Consider the following 14,818-nt stretch of genomic DNA (forward strand, 5'->3'; position numbering starts at 1 on the left):
ATTCACATGTAACTAAAACTAAAACTGCGGCCCGCGAAGATTTTGGGGACTTGAAATTTGGCCCGCGAACACCAACTGCCTGCCGACCCCTGGTCTAAATGTTTATTGAATATCAAACTTCACTTCTTTAGGCATGTAAACTTTATACTTTAAGCATATAAAATGAGTTATATGAAGTACATAGTATTTAGACTTTCTTATAATCATCTTTTGTAACTAAAAACTGTACAATTTTACTTTTTATATCTAGAATCTCAACTTTAGTAAAGTTACTTTTAATATTTTTAATGAGATTGATTTTTATTCTTATATTAATATGTAATATTTATAAATTTAAACAGTTGTCAATAGTTTTTCTGAAATCCTTACAAAAAATGTTTATAAATAAAGGTTATAGCTATAGTGTTATATTTTTTTTAAATTCTAAATTAAAAAATGGAAAGTTACAGAATAACATTTCTAAAATGTTTTTGCTCCATTCAACTTTATTGTGTTTAAAATTGAGTTCAAATAATAGTTATGATATTATTCAACTTCGTTCCAAATACGTTGGACAAATACGGTCCGAAACCGTCTTGTGAAGTGTAAGTTTCTGGCTCCAACACCGTCGCTGATTTACACTCCAAGCTCACTGAAATGATTGATTTGAGAAATCACAAATATGTAGCTGAGTATTACAGAGAATGGTTAGATGTTGGTAGAAAGCTGGAATGTTATAAAAGAATTTAGCATGGTGCAGCTGTGTATGCTGTATTCACTATTAAAAAGAAACTGAATGAAGTTGTTGATAATGACGTTCACAAGGATGTTAAAAGCAAGTTTACAAGATCCTAGATGATATCATTAAGTCTTAACCTAAAATATAATTACTTCTTCAAATTTTTTGTTATTGTTTAGTCTCATATAAATAATGGTTTGATGAAATTTATTTTTTGTTATATACTTGGATTTTTTTTGTTGTGAAGTCAATTCTTTTCTGAATTTCTATTTAATAAATTCGTTACGACAAGTTTTTGATGGTTTATAGATTGTGCATAACTTTCTAACTAAATCAAGATTTAATGCTTAGTTCAATATATTAGGCGCGTTATCAATGTCAAGTGCTATTCTTCAAAACTATTTTAAAAGTTTGTCTGCTTAACATCATAGTTTACAAGACTTTTATGATTAGGCCCTTTTTGAAGGAGTTTAAGTATTGATAAACTCTTTCAATTAACTATAAAACACAACATTTAAAAATTAAGTAAAGCATCCAAAAGGTAAGCTTTAACAACAAATTAGAAAGACTTAATACCGAATTATAAAACTATACATAGTAGTTAAAAAACGCAAACAAAGACTATAATTAAAAGTAGTAAACACTTCGCATTACTACAATAAAACCGATAAACAACAAAATGTGTCATTTATGTAGCTTAGAAAAGTATGAAATCGAAAAAAATATTATTTTTTTTCTTACAAAACTTAATAATTACATTTTTGCATATGTAGCAAAAGAAATAGACTTTAACTTTTTTTAATATATAAGAATATGTTGATAGTTTGAATAAGTAAAGTTTATTTTTATTGAGTTCTTACTGAAGTTTTTGTGAACAAAGTACAACTTTTAAAGTTAAATTAATAAGTGAAAAAGACAAAATCGTAGATTGCTTTGAAAATGTACATATATATATATATTTGTATATATATAGTTACAAAGAAACCAAGTATTTCCGATGTTTCGCTTATTACTGCACCGGACGCATTACAACTAAAATTGTTTAAACTATTATAACGCTATTAAAAAATTAATCCATTAAATTATGTTCGTTGTATAATTTACATTAATTTGTAGAAATAAATACTTTGTTTTTCTATTAAAATATAAAAGATTGTCTTTAAACAAAATATTTGTTTTATTTTTTACCATTTTAAGAAACCCTGGATTAAAACTTGTATTGAAAAAATGCTATTTACATAATTTACAGTTCAATTGATTTAAGTTTGTTGTATGGATGACATATTTATTAATTCATGTAAACAATTATTTTCTTTGCTTCTTAAAACTGCTTATTTAATAATTTCTTACATGGTTATATTGTTTTTAGTTTGTAATTATAATTTAAACCTGCTGAAGTTTTAATACCACAAAAAATAAACATCAAGAATTCAAATTTTAATTACGATCTTAAGGAAATACATGTTTTTTTTAGATTACAAACAAAGTATTGAAATTATTTCCAACTCAAACAGCTTATATAATGTTACTAAAAATATTCACAGCTTAAATAACTTATCCCTGTTTTACTAATAAATTTTATGACCTACACTCGAAACTAAAATAGATAGAATTTATTTCAAAACTAAACATAGACTTGTTTTGTTTTATTTTTAAAAATTGTACAGATGACGTATATAAAATTTAGTACATTTACTTTATATACTTATTGCATTTAGTTTAAATAATCCAATAATATTTTTTAGTTTCTTTTTGTAATAAAAACCAAAATAAAAGCGTTTTTTAAGTAAATTTATAACAACAAAATAATAAATTATAAAAAAACGACTAAAAACAGTTCAATAAACTCAATTTCAACTTAAATGTAAATGAATCTTTTTATCTATAGTAGTATTGTTTACTGAACAAAAAAAAACGCTCAAATATTTGGTCCATGCACCTGTTGTACGAAAAAACTTTACGGTTATCGAGTCAAACACCAGGATACAGTTTAAAGTCATGTCCAAGACAGCGTTAAATAGAAAGTACTACGTTATGCAGTTTTTAACAAGTAACTAAATAGATAACTTCTGTATATTTTATTTAACCAAGTAATATTTCTGCTCATGAAATCATATTTTTGTTGCACTCAAAACGCAGTGTAATGACAATGCAAAATTTCTTGCATTGTCATTGTTTTAGGGAGTATTTAGAGCTTGATACGGTTTAATGCACGAGCCAGATAAAAAACAGCCATATTCGTACACTGACAAAATGTTTCAAACTAAATGCAGATGCAACGAAACATCAAAAAATGATGAGGCAGTTTTCATGTGAGCAGCTAGTCAGTTAGTTTAGTTTGCAGCGGAAGCAACAACTTATCTTGAACTGTTTTGTGAATGCTTATTGTAAGTATTGTTTTGTTTTAAAGTTAATATTTCAAATGGTGTTTAATTGTTTAAATATATAAACCAGGTTTACAGTTTTAATAGCTTATTAAACCTTTTACAGTTTATTGTTTACTAATAGTTTTATTTAACTTTAAGTTTATCGTTTTAAATCTTTTGATATTGATTTAAATAGCTTCCAATTATAATGAGTAGACTATGACGTTGTTGTAAGGAGAAAATTTGCGTTGATTTTCTATGACGTCATTATTAGGACGAAGTCTGCGTGAGTTGTCTATGACTTCATCATCAGACGGTAGTCTGCGTTGATCTTCTATGACGTCATTATTAGAAGGAAGTCTGCGTGAGTTCTACTTCATCAGGACTCTTACATTCTTCAGATTCATCAGGTTGTCTAGTCATTTTAAGTTTGTTTGTTTATTTTAGCTGTAAAAGTAAATAAATAGTTTTTTTATATTCAAATATATAAACACTTCGCATATAAGTAATAAAAAAAACAGTTTGTCAACTCCTTGTGCAAAAATTACGCCGTGCAAAAATGACCTTGCGTGCAAAAGTAACGCCGTGCAAAAGTGTCCCTTCGTGCAAAAGTGACCCTCCGTGCAAAAGTGACGCCGTGCGAAAGTGTCCCCTCGTGATAAAGTGACGCTTGTGCAAAAGTGACGCCGTGCAAAAGTGTCCCCTCGTGCAAAAGTGACCCTGCGTGCAAAAGTGACGCCGTGCAAAAGTGTCCCCTCGTGCTAAAGTGACGCTTGTGCAAAAGAGTTGCCGTGCAAAAGTGTCCCCTCGTCCAAAAGTGACCCTTCGTGCAAAAGTGACGCTCGTGCAAAAGTGACACCCACCCAAGCCAAACATTTTTGCTTTACATAATTTTATAACTTAAATTGATAATATTAGTTTTTGTCGCATTTAAAATTAAGTAGATTTATTTTTAAACAAACTGCTGGCCTAATAGGTTAATTATAACAGGCTCTTAATTTGATTTATTATAAACATTTAAAAACTAACTTAATCACAAAACTGTAGATTTCAGTTGTTTCTAATAACTTTACTTTTCTTTTCTTCCAATTTTAAAAGTCGTAATATTTACGACTAAAAAGTATTTAGTTATACAAATTTGATAATTTACAGTAAGATTAAATTTTAAAAATTGAATCACAAATTTATGTTTTATGGCAAATCAATTTATTATTGCTTACGTAATATTTTAGTAGAAGTATAAATTTGCATGTTTATGTCAATAACTCATTTTTAACACAGTAAAATGTTATACGTATTTGTGATGCATTTTCTCAAACGATTTATTTAGAAGATTTCTAATCTGAGAAAAATATTATTATAAACTGAAATAAAAGCTTGTACAAAAAATACAGCATTTAAAATATGTTAACTATCCTTAAAACATGGCTTTTAGTTAAGCTGTACACCTTTTTGGTTCATTAAATGTTGTTGTATCGTGTTCATAGAACAATAAAAAACAAAACAAATTAAAAACAAACTAGTTAGATAAACCATTTAAAACCAAGTTTAAATACATTATTTTTAAATATTGTTTCATTCATTAATATTTAAAAATGTTAAATAAATATATAAAAAAGTAGTTTTTTGTATGGTTATCGATTAAAACTTATAAACTTTCTAAAATACCATTAATAAAAAACCTTTTAGATATTTTAAATTTTGTTTAAAGTTATTAGAGGAATTAAACACATAAACTTGTTTAAAAATATATAAGCAAATAGTTAATAGCTTTTATCAAGTAATTTTTAATATTGATACAAAATTAAAACTTTAATTCGAGCAGAGTTACAATTATCATTAATTTGTTATACTACTGTAAAACTGAAATACTTATTGACTAAGAAAGTTTTAAATATTTTTTCTAAGATTTTTGTTTTGTTAAAAAGAAGTTAATAAAAGGTAAAAAATAAAAAAGGTAATATGAAGTTATAATATAAACTAAAAAATTTGAAACAGCATGTTCAATTATACTTCTATAAGTTAAGTTAGTTAATTATTTAACAAATATTAATTTAAAGCATTTTGAAAAATTGCAGCTACATAAACTTTGAAAAACAAATGTTTTGTACTTAACACAACTAATAAACAACTACTTGTGCTTCTAAACAACTTTAATTCAAGTTTAAAAGTAAAAATCTAGTTGTTTGAAAAAAATTTGTTGTTTAGTTTTCTAAAATTTATAAATAAATTGAGCTTTGGTACTATTATAAGTTAATTAAAAGCATTTATTCTTAAAAAGTTTATTAATAGAACCTTTTAAATTTTGGATTTGTGTATACATTATTAATTGAAGTATAACACTTTTCTTGATTTTAAAATTTAAAGTAATAGCTTTATTTGAGTTTTGTAATATTTTAAGTTTATAAGTTTGTAATAATACTGTGTATTGTAATTACGTATTGTTAAGCTATTTCAAATTTACTATTTAAATTGTAACAATTCTAAATTTTAGAACCTAATTATTAAATTAATTAAGTTGTGTATATTTTAAACGTATATAACGCTAACAATAACTTTTGATGTTTTTGTTCAATTAATACTATGGAAAACATCGAGTACCTAAAAATTGTAAAACATCATATATACCAAGTGTTTTATTAAACATGAACTAATAAAAGGTAATTTTAAGGATTTAGGAAGTGATTAGTGTTACAAACTTATTATATTTTAAGTATTTTAAAACTTATCTAAGTGATAAAATTTTGACACTTTGGTAAACTAATATTGTATTGCATAAGACAATAAAACAACGTACTAATAACAACAATATTATTTATATAAAAATATTTAAGTATTTTCAAACTAAAGCTATGTGAATTATTTGTTTATTAAAGTCTATGTTGTATAATTCTCAGTTGTTGTGTTGTTTTATTTTAAGCTTCTTTCAAATATTTTTACTAATACAACTAAGTTTACTATTTTATCAAAAACCACTAGATGCTTATTCAAATATAAAATAGTAATTTTTATTCAAGTAATAAACATTTTAAAACTTTTTTTTTTTAATTATAGTAAGCAAAGTTAAAAGTTAATATGGTTTAAAATTTAACCAAAAAAGTTGAGCGTGAGTCATAAAACCAAGTAACCATTACTTTTACTTGTAAATTTTAAGTTAAATACCTGAACAAAAATTTTAATTAAAAACAAGTGTAACTGTGTGTTGTGTTTATTTGTTTGTTCTATTTTAATTTAATTATATTGCACTTTTACAGAATAAAGTTGGTTTTAAAAAAGTCAAAGTATATCTATGAAATGAATTTCGTCTGCTTTAAATCTTGCTAATAATTGTTATTATAAAACGTTATAACTACCTGCATTTGTACTTCGTTATGTCAAATTTCAAAACTCAAAAATTAAGAAAAAAAAAAACATTAAAAATTGAAGACCGTTTCTACTTTAGGTCGTACGCTTCAAACAATAAACAAGTTTTGTTTGAAAGTTATAAGCGACGTCATTTCATTTCAATTTTTTATTTGGCTCTAAATTAGCTATGGACCCAGACGTTTTGTGTATTTGAAAAACAGGTGAAAAACAAAAAAAAATGAGATATATTGAATGACTTCTTTAAAAATTCTTTTGTTAAAAAAAATTATAAACTTGAACAAAAAAATGACCTCTTTTAATTAATTTATTTAAAGTGTTTTTTGGATTTGTATGAATTTTACTTTTTGTTAGTTAATATTCTTAAACTTTATAAAGTTTAAGTTAAGTTATTAAATACCTATGGTCGTTAATGACATAAAAATATGCAAGTTTTAATTTTAATCGTTAGTAAAATGTATTAATGTTAGTAATAATTAATTTAGTGTTGACAAATTATTAAAAAGTGTGGATTCAAAAAAGAGTTAAAAATGTTTTGATTTTAAAAATAAAACATAGCTTTTTTCCTAAATTTACAACGCATTATTAAAAGTCAAACATACTTCAAACAAATAAGTTTATTGTATTAGCTTCTAATTTTTACCAATTTTGTTTTTAATGCATCTGCTGACGTAAAGAGCGAAAAGTCGCAAATACAAGATTTCTTGCTTTCTATATATATTAAAGTATATTTTTAAATAATTATTGTTTTGTCTTTCTCAGACATTGGTTCAACTTAAAAAGTTGTATTTAGTACAACTAACAAATTTATCTATAGTTCAAACAAATAAGCTTGTTGTATTGGCCATCTTCAAATATTTACCAATTTTAGTTGCATCTTCTGACGTAATGGGCGAAACGTCGCAAATACTCGATTTTTTTTTATCTTCTAAATTAAAAGTGTAATGACGGAATTATTCATTATTTTGTCTTCCTCAGACATTGGTTTAACTTTAAAAGTTGTATTTAGTACAACTAACAAATTTATCTATAGTTCAAACAAATAAGCTTGTTGTATTGGCCATCTTCATATATTTACCAATTTTAGTTGCATCTTCTGACGTACTCGACAAATACTCGATTTCTTTTAATCTATTAAGATAAAAGTATATTGACGAAATTATTCATTATTTTGTCTTCCTCAGACATTGGTTTAACTTTAAAAGTTGTATTTAGTACAACTAAAAGTCTTACAATTTACTAATTCGTTTTTTAACAATTAAAACATAATATTTGAACTGACTTTAAATTTAAGTGTAAAATTTAAAGTAAACAAACATATAAGAAGTAAATATAGTCGATGACAACTTCATTACTGCAGTTATTACAAATTGTAATACTTATTTATTTTGTTTTAAAAAAGTTTCTCGAATATTAGAGATTACAAAAGACAAGATACAGTTTACTTAAAACATTATAATTAGTCATTAACATTTATTTTTCTTAAAATACAAAAGGTTTTAATTATTTTAATAGTCAAATAAATTGAAATTTAACATTGGTTTTTACAAGCTCTCATCCAAAAACTTGTCATATTTTCGATTACTAACTCTTTTAAAAAATAGTTAAACTCTTCTTTATTAATGTTGAAGTAAAAGTAAAATTGTAATTGAATAAGTTTTATTTTTAACTTTATTAAGTTTAAATTATAAAAACATATATAGATTAGGAATAATTTTGCTATAGTTTTGTATACATTTACCTGTATTTCATTATAGTTCTAGTATGTTAAAATTTCTTGATAAAAAGTTTTAATTTTAAATTACTTGTGAGGAAATAAAACAGCATTTTTAATCACGAAAGGTAAAATTGCATGACTTGGATTTTTATAGCTGTTGTGAACACAACTTTTAAAGTTTAATAATAAAGAAAGACTAAATAAACTACAAAAACATCAGCTAACAATGAAACTTTATTTATATACAGTATAAGAAATCTAGAACTTGCGGGTTAACGTTACTTACGTCAGCAGAATATTTTAAATACAAATTGATGTAATTTAAATGCGTGTAAAACTAGATGATATCAAGTTTTTATGTTTATAATGCGAATAAACGAAAGTTTACTTAAAAAGCATAAAATCATTATTTGTGTTCGGTTTTAGTTACATAATGCTGAAATTTGGAAAAATTTTTTTTTTTTGGTTTATATTGAATTAGTGATAAATTTGTCTATATGAACTTACTTAATAAAGTTAAAACAAAATTTTAAACCAGAGGTTAGAACTTTAAACTTAGCAGGTTTAACAATTACAATTAAATTAAAAAATTCATCAAGTTTCTTTTAAACAAAAACTCCATATTTAAGACTTACTTTTAAAATAACTAAAATGTTGAAAGATGTAAAACTAAATTTAACATACTTTTAGTCACTTTAATTAAAATGTTTTGTCTATCTTAATAATCAGTAAAATTATTTATTAGCAGTACAATTTACTAATTTGGTTTCTTAAAATCTAAGACACAATATTTAAACTAACTTTTAAATTTAAGTATAAAATTTAGAACAAACAAACATATATGAATTAAATGAAGTCAATGACAACTTAATTACTGCTGTTATTACTAATTGTAAAACTCATTTATTTACATTTTAGAAAATTTTATTGAATAGTAGAGACTACATTAGACAAGATACAATTTTACTTAAAACATTTCAATTAGTAATTTAAATTTTTTTTTCTTTAATTACAAAGTACTCTTCCAAAAAATAGTCATATTTTCGGTTACTAATTCTTTAAAAAAATAGATAAAATAATCTTTGTTATTGCTGAAGTAAAAGTAGAATTGTAATTAAATTAGTTTTAATTTTAACTGTATTAATTTTAAAATTTAAAAACATATACATCGTAAAAGTTTATTTTGCTTCAGTTTTGTATGCATTTAGATGTTTTTTTATATATAATTCTATTATGTTAAAAATTTCTTGATTATAAGTTTTAGTTTTTAACTACTTGTGAGGAAGTAAAACCGCATTTAGATCACGAAAGGTAAAATTGCCTGACTTAGATTTTCATAGTCGTTGTGAAAACGACTTTCAAAATTTGAAAACTTTGTAAACAAAAAAAACACATTAATAAATAACAAAACTTTGTCTCAATACAGTGTAAGAAATCTAGAACTTGCGGTTTAATATTACTTACGTCAGCAGAATATTTCTAATACGAACCTTTATGATTTAAATGCGCGCAAAGTAAGTTGATTTTAAAATCTTATGTTTATAATGCGAGTAAAATAAAGCTGATTTGAAAAGCAAAAAACTATTTTTGTGTTTGGTTTTAGTTATATGATGGTTAAATTAAAAAAAAAACATTAATTTGAATAATTTTTTATATACGCTTAGTGTTTTTTTTTACTTCAAACTTCTCAGTTTTAAGTTACATTTAAAAAATAATTTCTTATTACAAATTAAACTAAAAGAAGTAAAACAACATCAATCTAGTTATAGCAGCTCCATAACTAAATTATTCATGGGTTAGGGTATATATTGAAAGTAATAAATAAGTTAAAATAAAGAAAAATAATTAACAAAAATAAATAAAAAGCATAAAAAATGGGTGGTAATTGATTTGGGTGGTCTAAGTTTTTAAATAGTAAAAAATGTATCCTAGAAAAATAAAGATTAGTTAAACAACAATTTTTGAGCTGTTTTTGTAACAAAAATGGTCTAAAAGATAATTACTCTTCAGTTTACGAATTCTGTTTTTCTAAAGCAAAAAATAGGTTTTAATCTTTTCAAAGTTAAAAATATACTACGACATTAAAAAAACTTATTTTTACAGAAAATTTTTTTAAGTCTTTATTTATAACCCCAATGTACTGTACAGAAAAACGCTCACCATAGGTTTTAAAGTATTACACTTAAAAGATTTTGAATAAGGTTTAATTCATGTATATTTATTTTTAACATCTAATACTAACTTAAATAATGATTACAAGTTTATAGATTATATATGAAAAATATTTTAATTCTTTTAAAATTTATACAGTTTGTTTACAACAACAGTTTGTAAAATTGTGAAACTGTTTTATAAACTATAATTATTTATTTTAATTAGTAAAATTGCATGATTTAGATTTTTATAGCCGTTGTGAACACGACTTTTAAAGTTTAATAATAAAGAAAGACTAAATAAACTACAAAAACATCAGCTAACAATGAAACTTTATTTATATACAGTGTATATATTTATATACAAAATGCAGTGTGATGACAATGCAAAATTTCTTGCATTGTCATTGTTTTAGAGAGTATTTAGAGCTTAATACCGTTTAATGCACGAGCCAGACAACAAACAGCCATATTCGTACACTGACAAAATGTTCCAAACTGAATGCAGATGCAACGAAACGTCAAAACATGATGAGGCAGTTTTCATGTGAGCAGTTAGTTAGTTAGTTTTGTTTGCAGCGGAAGCAACAACTTATCTTGAACAAGTTTTGTGAATGCTTATTGTAAGTATTGTTTTGTTTTAAAGTTAATATTTCAAATGGTGTTTAATTGTTTAAATATTTAAGTCAGGTTTATAGTTTAATAGTTTATTAAGCCGTTTACAGTTTATTGTTTACTAATAGTTTTATTTAACTTTAAGTTTATCGTTTTAAGTCTTTTGATATAGATTTAAATAGCTTCCAATTATTAAAGTGCTATCATAATAATTTTTAATTTTATAGTATGCTTGTATTTCTTGTTTTTTATATTAAAAATTCATCACTTAAAACTGTCGTGTCTGATTTATATAAAGTAGCCTGAAGTAGCATTAAGTAGTGTATAGTTAACATGTCCGACCTAAATAGTATTAATGATAAGTTGCCCGCAGCGGGTCCTGAACATAAGCCTGTTAGAAGGTCACCCCGCTTGCAGGATAAGTATTTACAAAAAAGTCAGGTTGACAATTTACTCATAGAAAGTCAACCTGACCCAACTAAGGCTTTAGATGTTTGCCCACCAACATCCGTAGCCCACAGCATCACTTAATAAAAGTTAAAACTGTTCAATTCTATATGAACACCGTGATACACAGATTTTTTTTCATGATGCCAAAATATTTATAATTATAAATGTTTTCTAATTTAAACTTAGTTTAATTATTTAGTAAAACAGTGTAAACGGACTGTTGAAATATGTATTATACATCATAATACAAAAAAAAAAGCAATGAGATTAGTTTTACATAAAACTAATAGTCCTCAAAAATATATTATTTTTATGAAATAATTTTAGCGCATTTCAAAGTTAGATACAATTATATAACTGTAAAAATTATTGATCATTTGCTTGCTGTTTTTTTTTTGTTCTATCAGTTTGCGTTAAAGATAAAAATCATTTAACATAACTTAAAAAAACTTGATACTGTTAAAACTAAATTAAGTTTATATTTTAAAAACTTGGTCATGATAATGAAGTTAAAAATTTAATTCGTCAAGCCTATAAAACTTAAAATAAAAATTCAGTACTTTTAGGCTTGTTTTTTAACTTGTAGACTACTCAGGTTATTTAATTAAAACTATGACTATTTTTAACTAGATTTAATTACATGTATACTAATTAAAATAAATAATTATAATTGACAAAACAGTTTTACAATTTTACAAACTGTTGTTGTTGTAAACGTATTGTAAAAATTTTATAAAAATTAAATTTATTTTTTCATATATAATCTATAACTTTTATTATCATTGTTTAAGTTAGTATTACTTGTTAAAAATAAATATACAAGAATTAAACCTTATTCAAATGCTTTTAAGTGTAATACTTTGAAAACTATGGTGAGCGTTTTTCTGTACAGTACATTGAGGTTATAAATAAAGGCTTAAAAAATAATTTTCTGAAAATATAAGTTTTTTTAACGTCTGTTTAACGTACGTAGTAGATTTTAACTTTGAAAAGATTTTACTTTAGAAAAATAGAATTCGTAAACTGAAGAGTAATAATCATTTAGACCATTTTTTGTTACAAAAACAGCTCAAAAATTGTTGTTAACTAATCTTTATTTTTCTAGGACACATTTTTTACTTTTTAAAAACTTAGACCACCCAAATCAATTCCCACCCATTTTTTAATTATTTTTATTTATTTTTGTTAATTATTTTTCTTATTTTTTACTTATTTATAACGTTCAATATATACCCTATCTCATGAATATTTTAATTATGGAGCTGCTATAACTAGAGTGCTGTTGTTTTGCTTCTTTTAGTTTAATTTGTAATAAGAAATTCTTTTTTAAATGTAACTTAAAATTATGAAGTTTGAAGTAAAAAAACACTAAGCGTATATAATGATGTTTTTTAATTTAAGCATCATATAACTAAAACCAAACACAAAAATGATTTTATGCTTTTCAAATAAGCTTTATTTTACTCGCATTATAAACATAAGATTTTAAAATCAACTTACTTTGCGCGCATTTAAATCATAAAGGTTCGTATTAGAAATATTCTGCTGACGTAAGTAATATTAAACCGCAAGTTCTAGATTTCTTACACTGTATTGAGACAAAGTTTTGTTGTTTATTAATGTGTTTTTTTTGTTTACAAAATTTTAAAATTTTGAAAGTCGTTTTCACAACGACTATGAAAATCTAAGTCAGGCAATTTTACCTTTCGTGATCTAAATGCGGTTTTACTTCCTCACAAGTAGTTAAAAACTAAAACTTATTATCAAGAAATTTTTAACATAATAGAATTAAAAATAAAAAAACAGCTAAATGTATACAAAACTGAAGCAAAACAAACTTTTACGATGTATATGTTATTAAATTTTAAAATTAATACAGTTAAAATTAAAACTTATTTAATTACAATTCTACTTTTACTTCAGCAATAACAAAGATTATTTTATATATTTTTTTAAAGAATTAGTAACCGAAAATATGACTATTTTTCGGAAAAGTACTTTGTAATTAAAGAAAAATAAATTTAAACAACTAATTGAAATGTTTTAAGTAAAATTGTATCTTGTCTTATGTAGTCTCTACTATTCGATAAAATTTTCTAAAGTGTAAATAAATGAGTTTTACAATTTGTAATAACAGCAGTAATGAAGTTGTCATTGACTTCATTTAATTCATATATGTTTGTTTGTTCTAAATTTTATACTTAAATTTAAAAGTTAGTTTAAATATTGTGTCTTAGATTTTAAGAAACCAAATTAGTAAATTGTACTGCTAATAAATAATTTTACTGATTATTAAGATAGACAAAACATTTTAATTAAAGTGACTAAAAGTATGTTAAATTTAGTTTTACATCTTTCAACATTTTAGTTATTTTAAAAGTAAGTCTTAAATATGGAGTTTTTGTTTAAAAGAAACTTGATGAATTTTTTAATTTAATTGTAATTGTTAAACCTGCTAAGTTTAAAGTTCTAACCTCTGGTTTAAAATTTTGTTTTAACTTTATTAAGTAAGTTCATATAGACAAATTTATCACTAATTCAATATAAACCAAAAAAAAAAATTTTTTCCAAATTTCAGCATTATGTAACTAAAACCGAACACAAATAATGATTTTATGCTTTTTAAGTAAACTTTCGTTTATTCGCATTATAAACATAAAAACTTGATATCATCTAGTTTTACACGCATTTAAATTACATCAATTTGTATTTAAAATATTCTGCTGACGTAAGTAACGTTAACCCGCAAGTTCTAGATTTCTTATACTGTATATAAATAAAGTTTCATTGTTAGCTGATGTTTTTGTAGTTTATTTAGTCTTTCTTTATTATTAAACTTTAAAAGTTGTGTTCACAACAGCTATAAAAATCCAAGTCATGCAATTTTACCTTTCGTGATTAAAAATGCTGTTTTATTTCCTCACAAGTAATTTAAAATTAAAACTTTTTATCAAGAAATTTTAACATACTAGAACTATAATGAAATACAGGTAAATGTATACAAAACTATAGCAAAATTATTCCTAATCTATATATTTTTTTATAATTTAAACTTAATAAAGTTAAAAATAAAACTTATTCAATTACAATTTTACTTTTACTTCAACATTAATAAAGAAGAGTTTATCTATTTTTTTAAGAATTAGTAATCGCAATTATGACAAGTTTTTGGATGAGAACTTGTAAAAAACAATGTTAAATTTTAATTTATTTGACTATTAAAATAATTAAAACCTTTTGTATTTTAATAAAAATAAATGTTAATGACTAATTATAATGTTTTAAGTAAACTCTATCTTGTCTTTTGTAATCTCTAATATTCGAGAAAAATTTTTAAAATAAAATAAATAAGTATTACAATTTGTAATAACTGCAGTAATGAAGTTGTCATCGACTATATTTACTTCTTATATGTTTGTTTACTTTAAATTTTACA

The sequence above is a fragment of the Thalia democratica genome, chromosome 1, assembly GCF_965202585.1.
Source record: "Thalia democratica chromosome 1, ktThaDemo2.hap1.1, whole genome shotgun sequence".
Lineage (NCBI taxonomy): Eukaryota > Metazoa > Chordata > Thaliacea > Salpida > Salpidae > Thalia > Thalia democratica.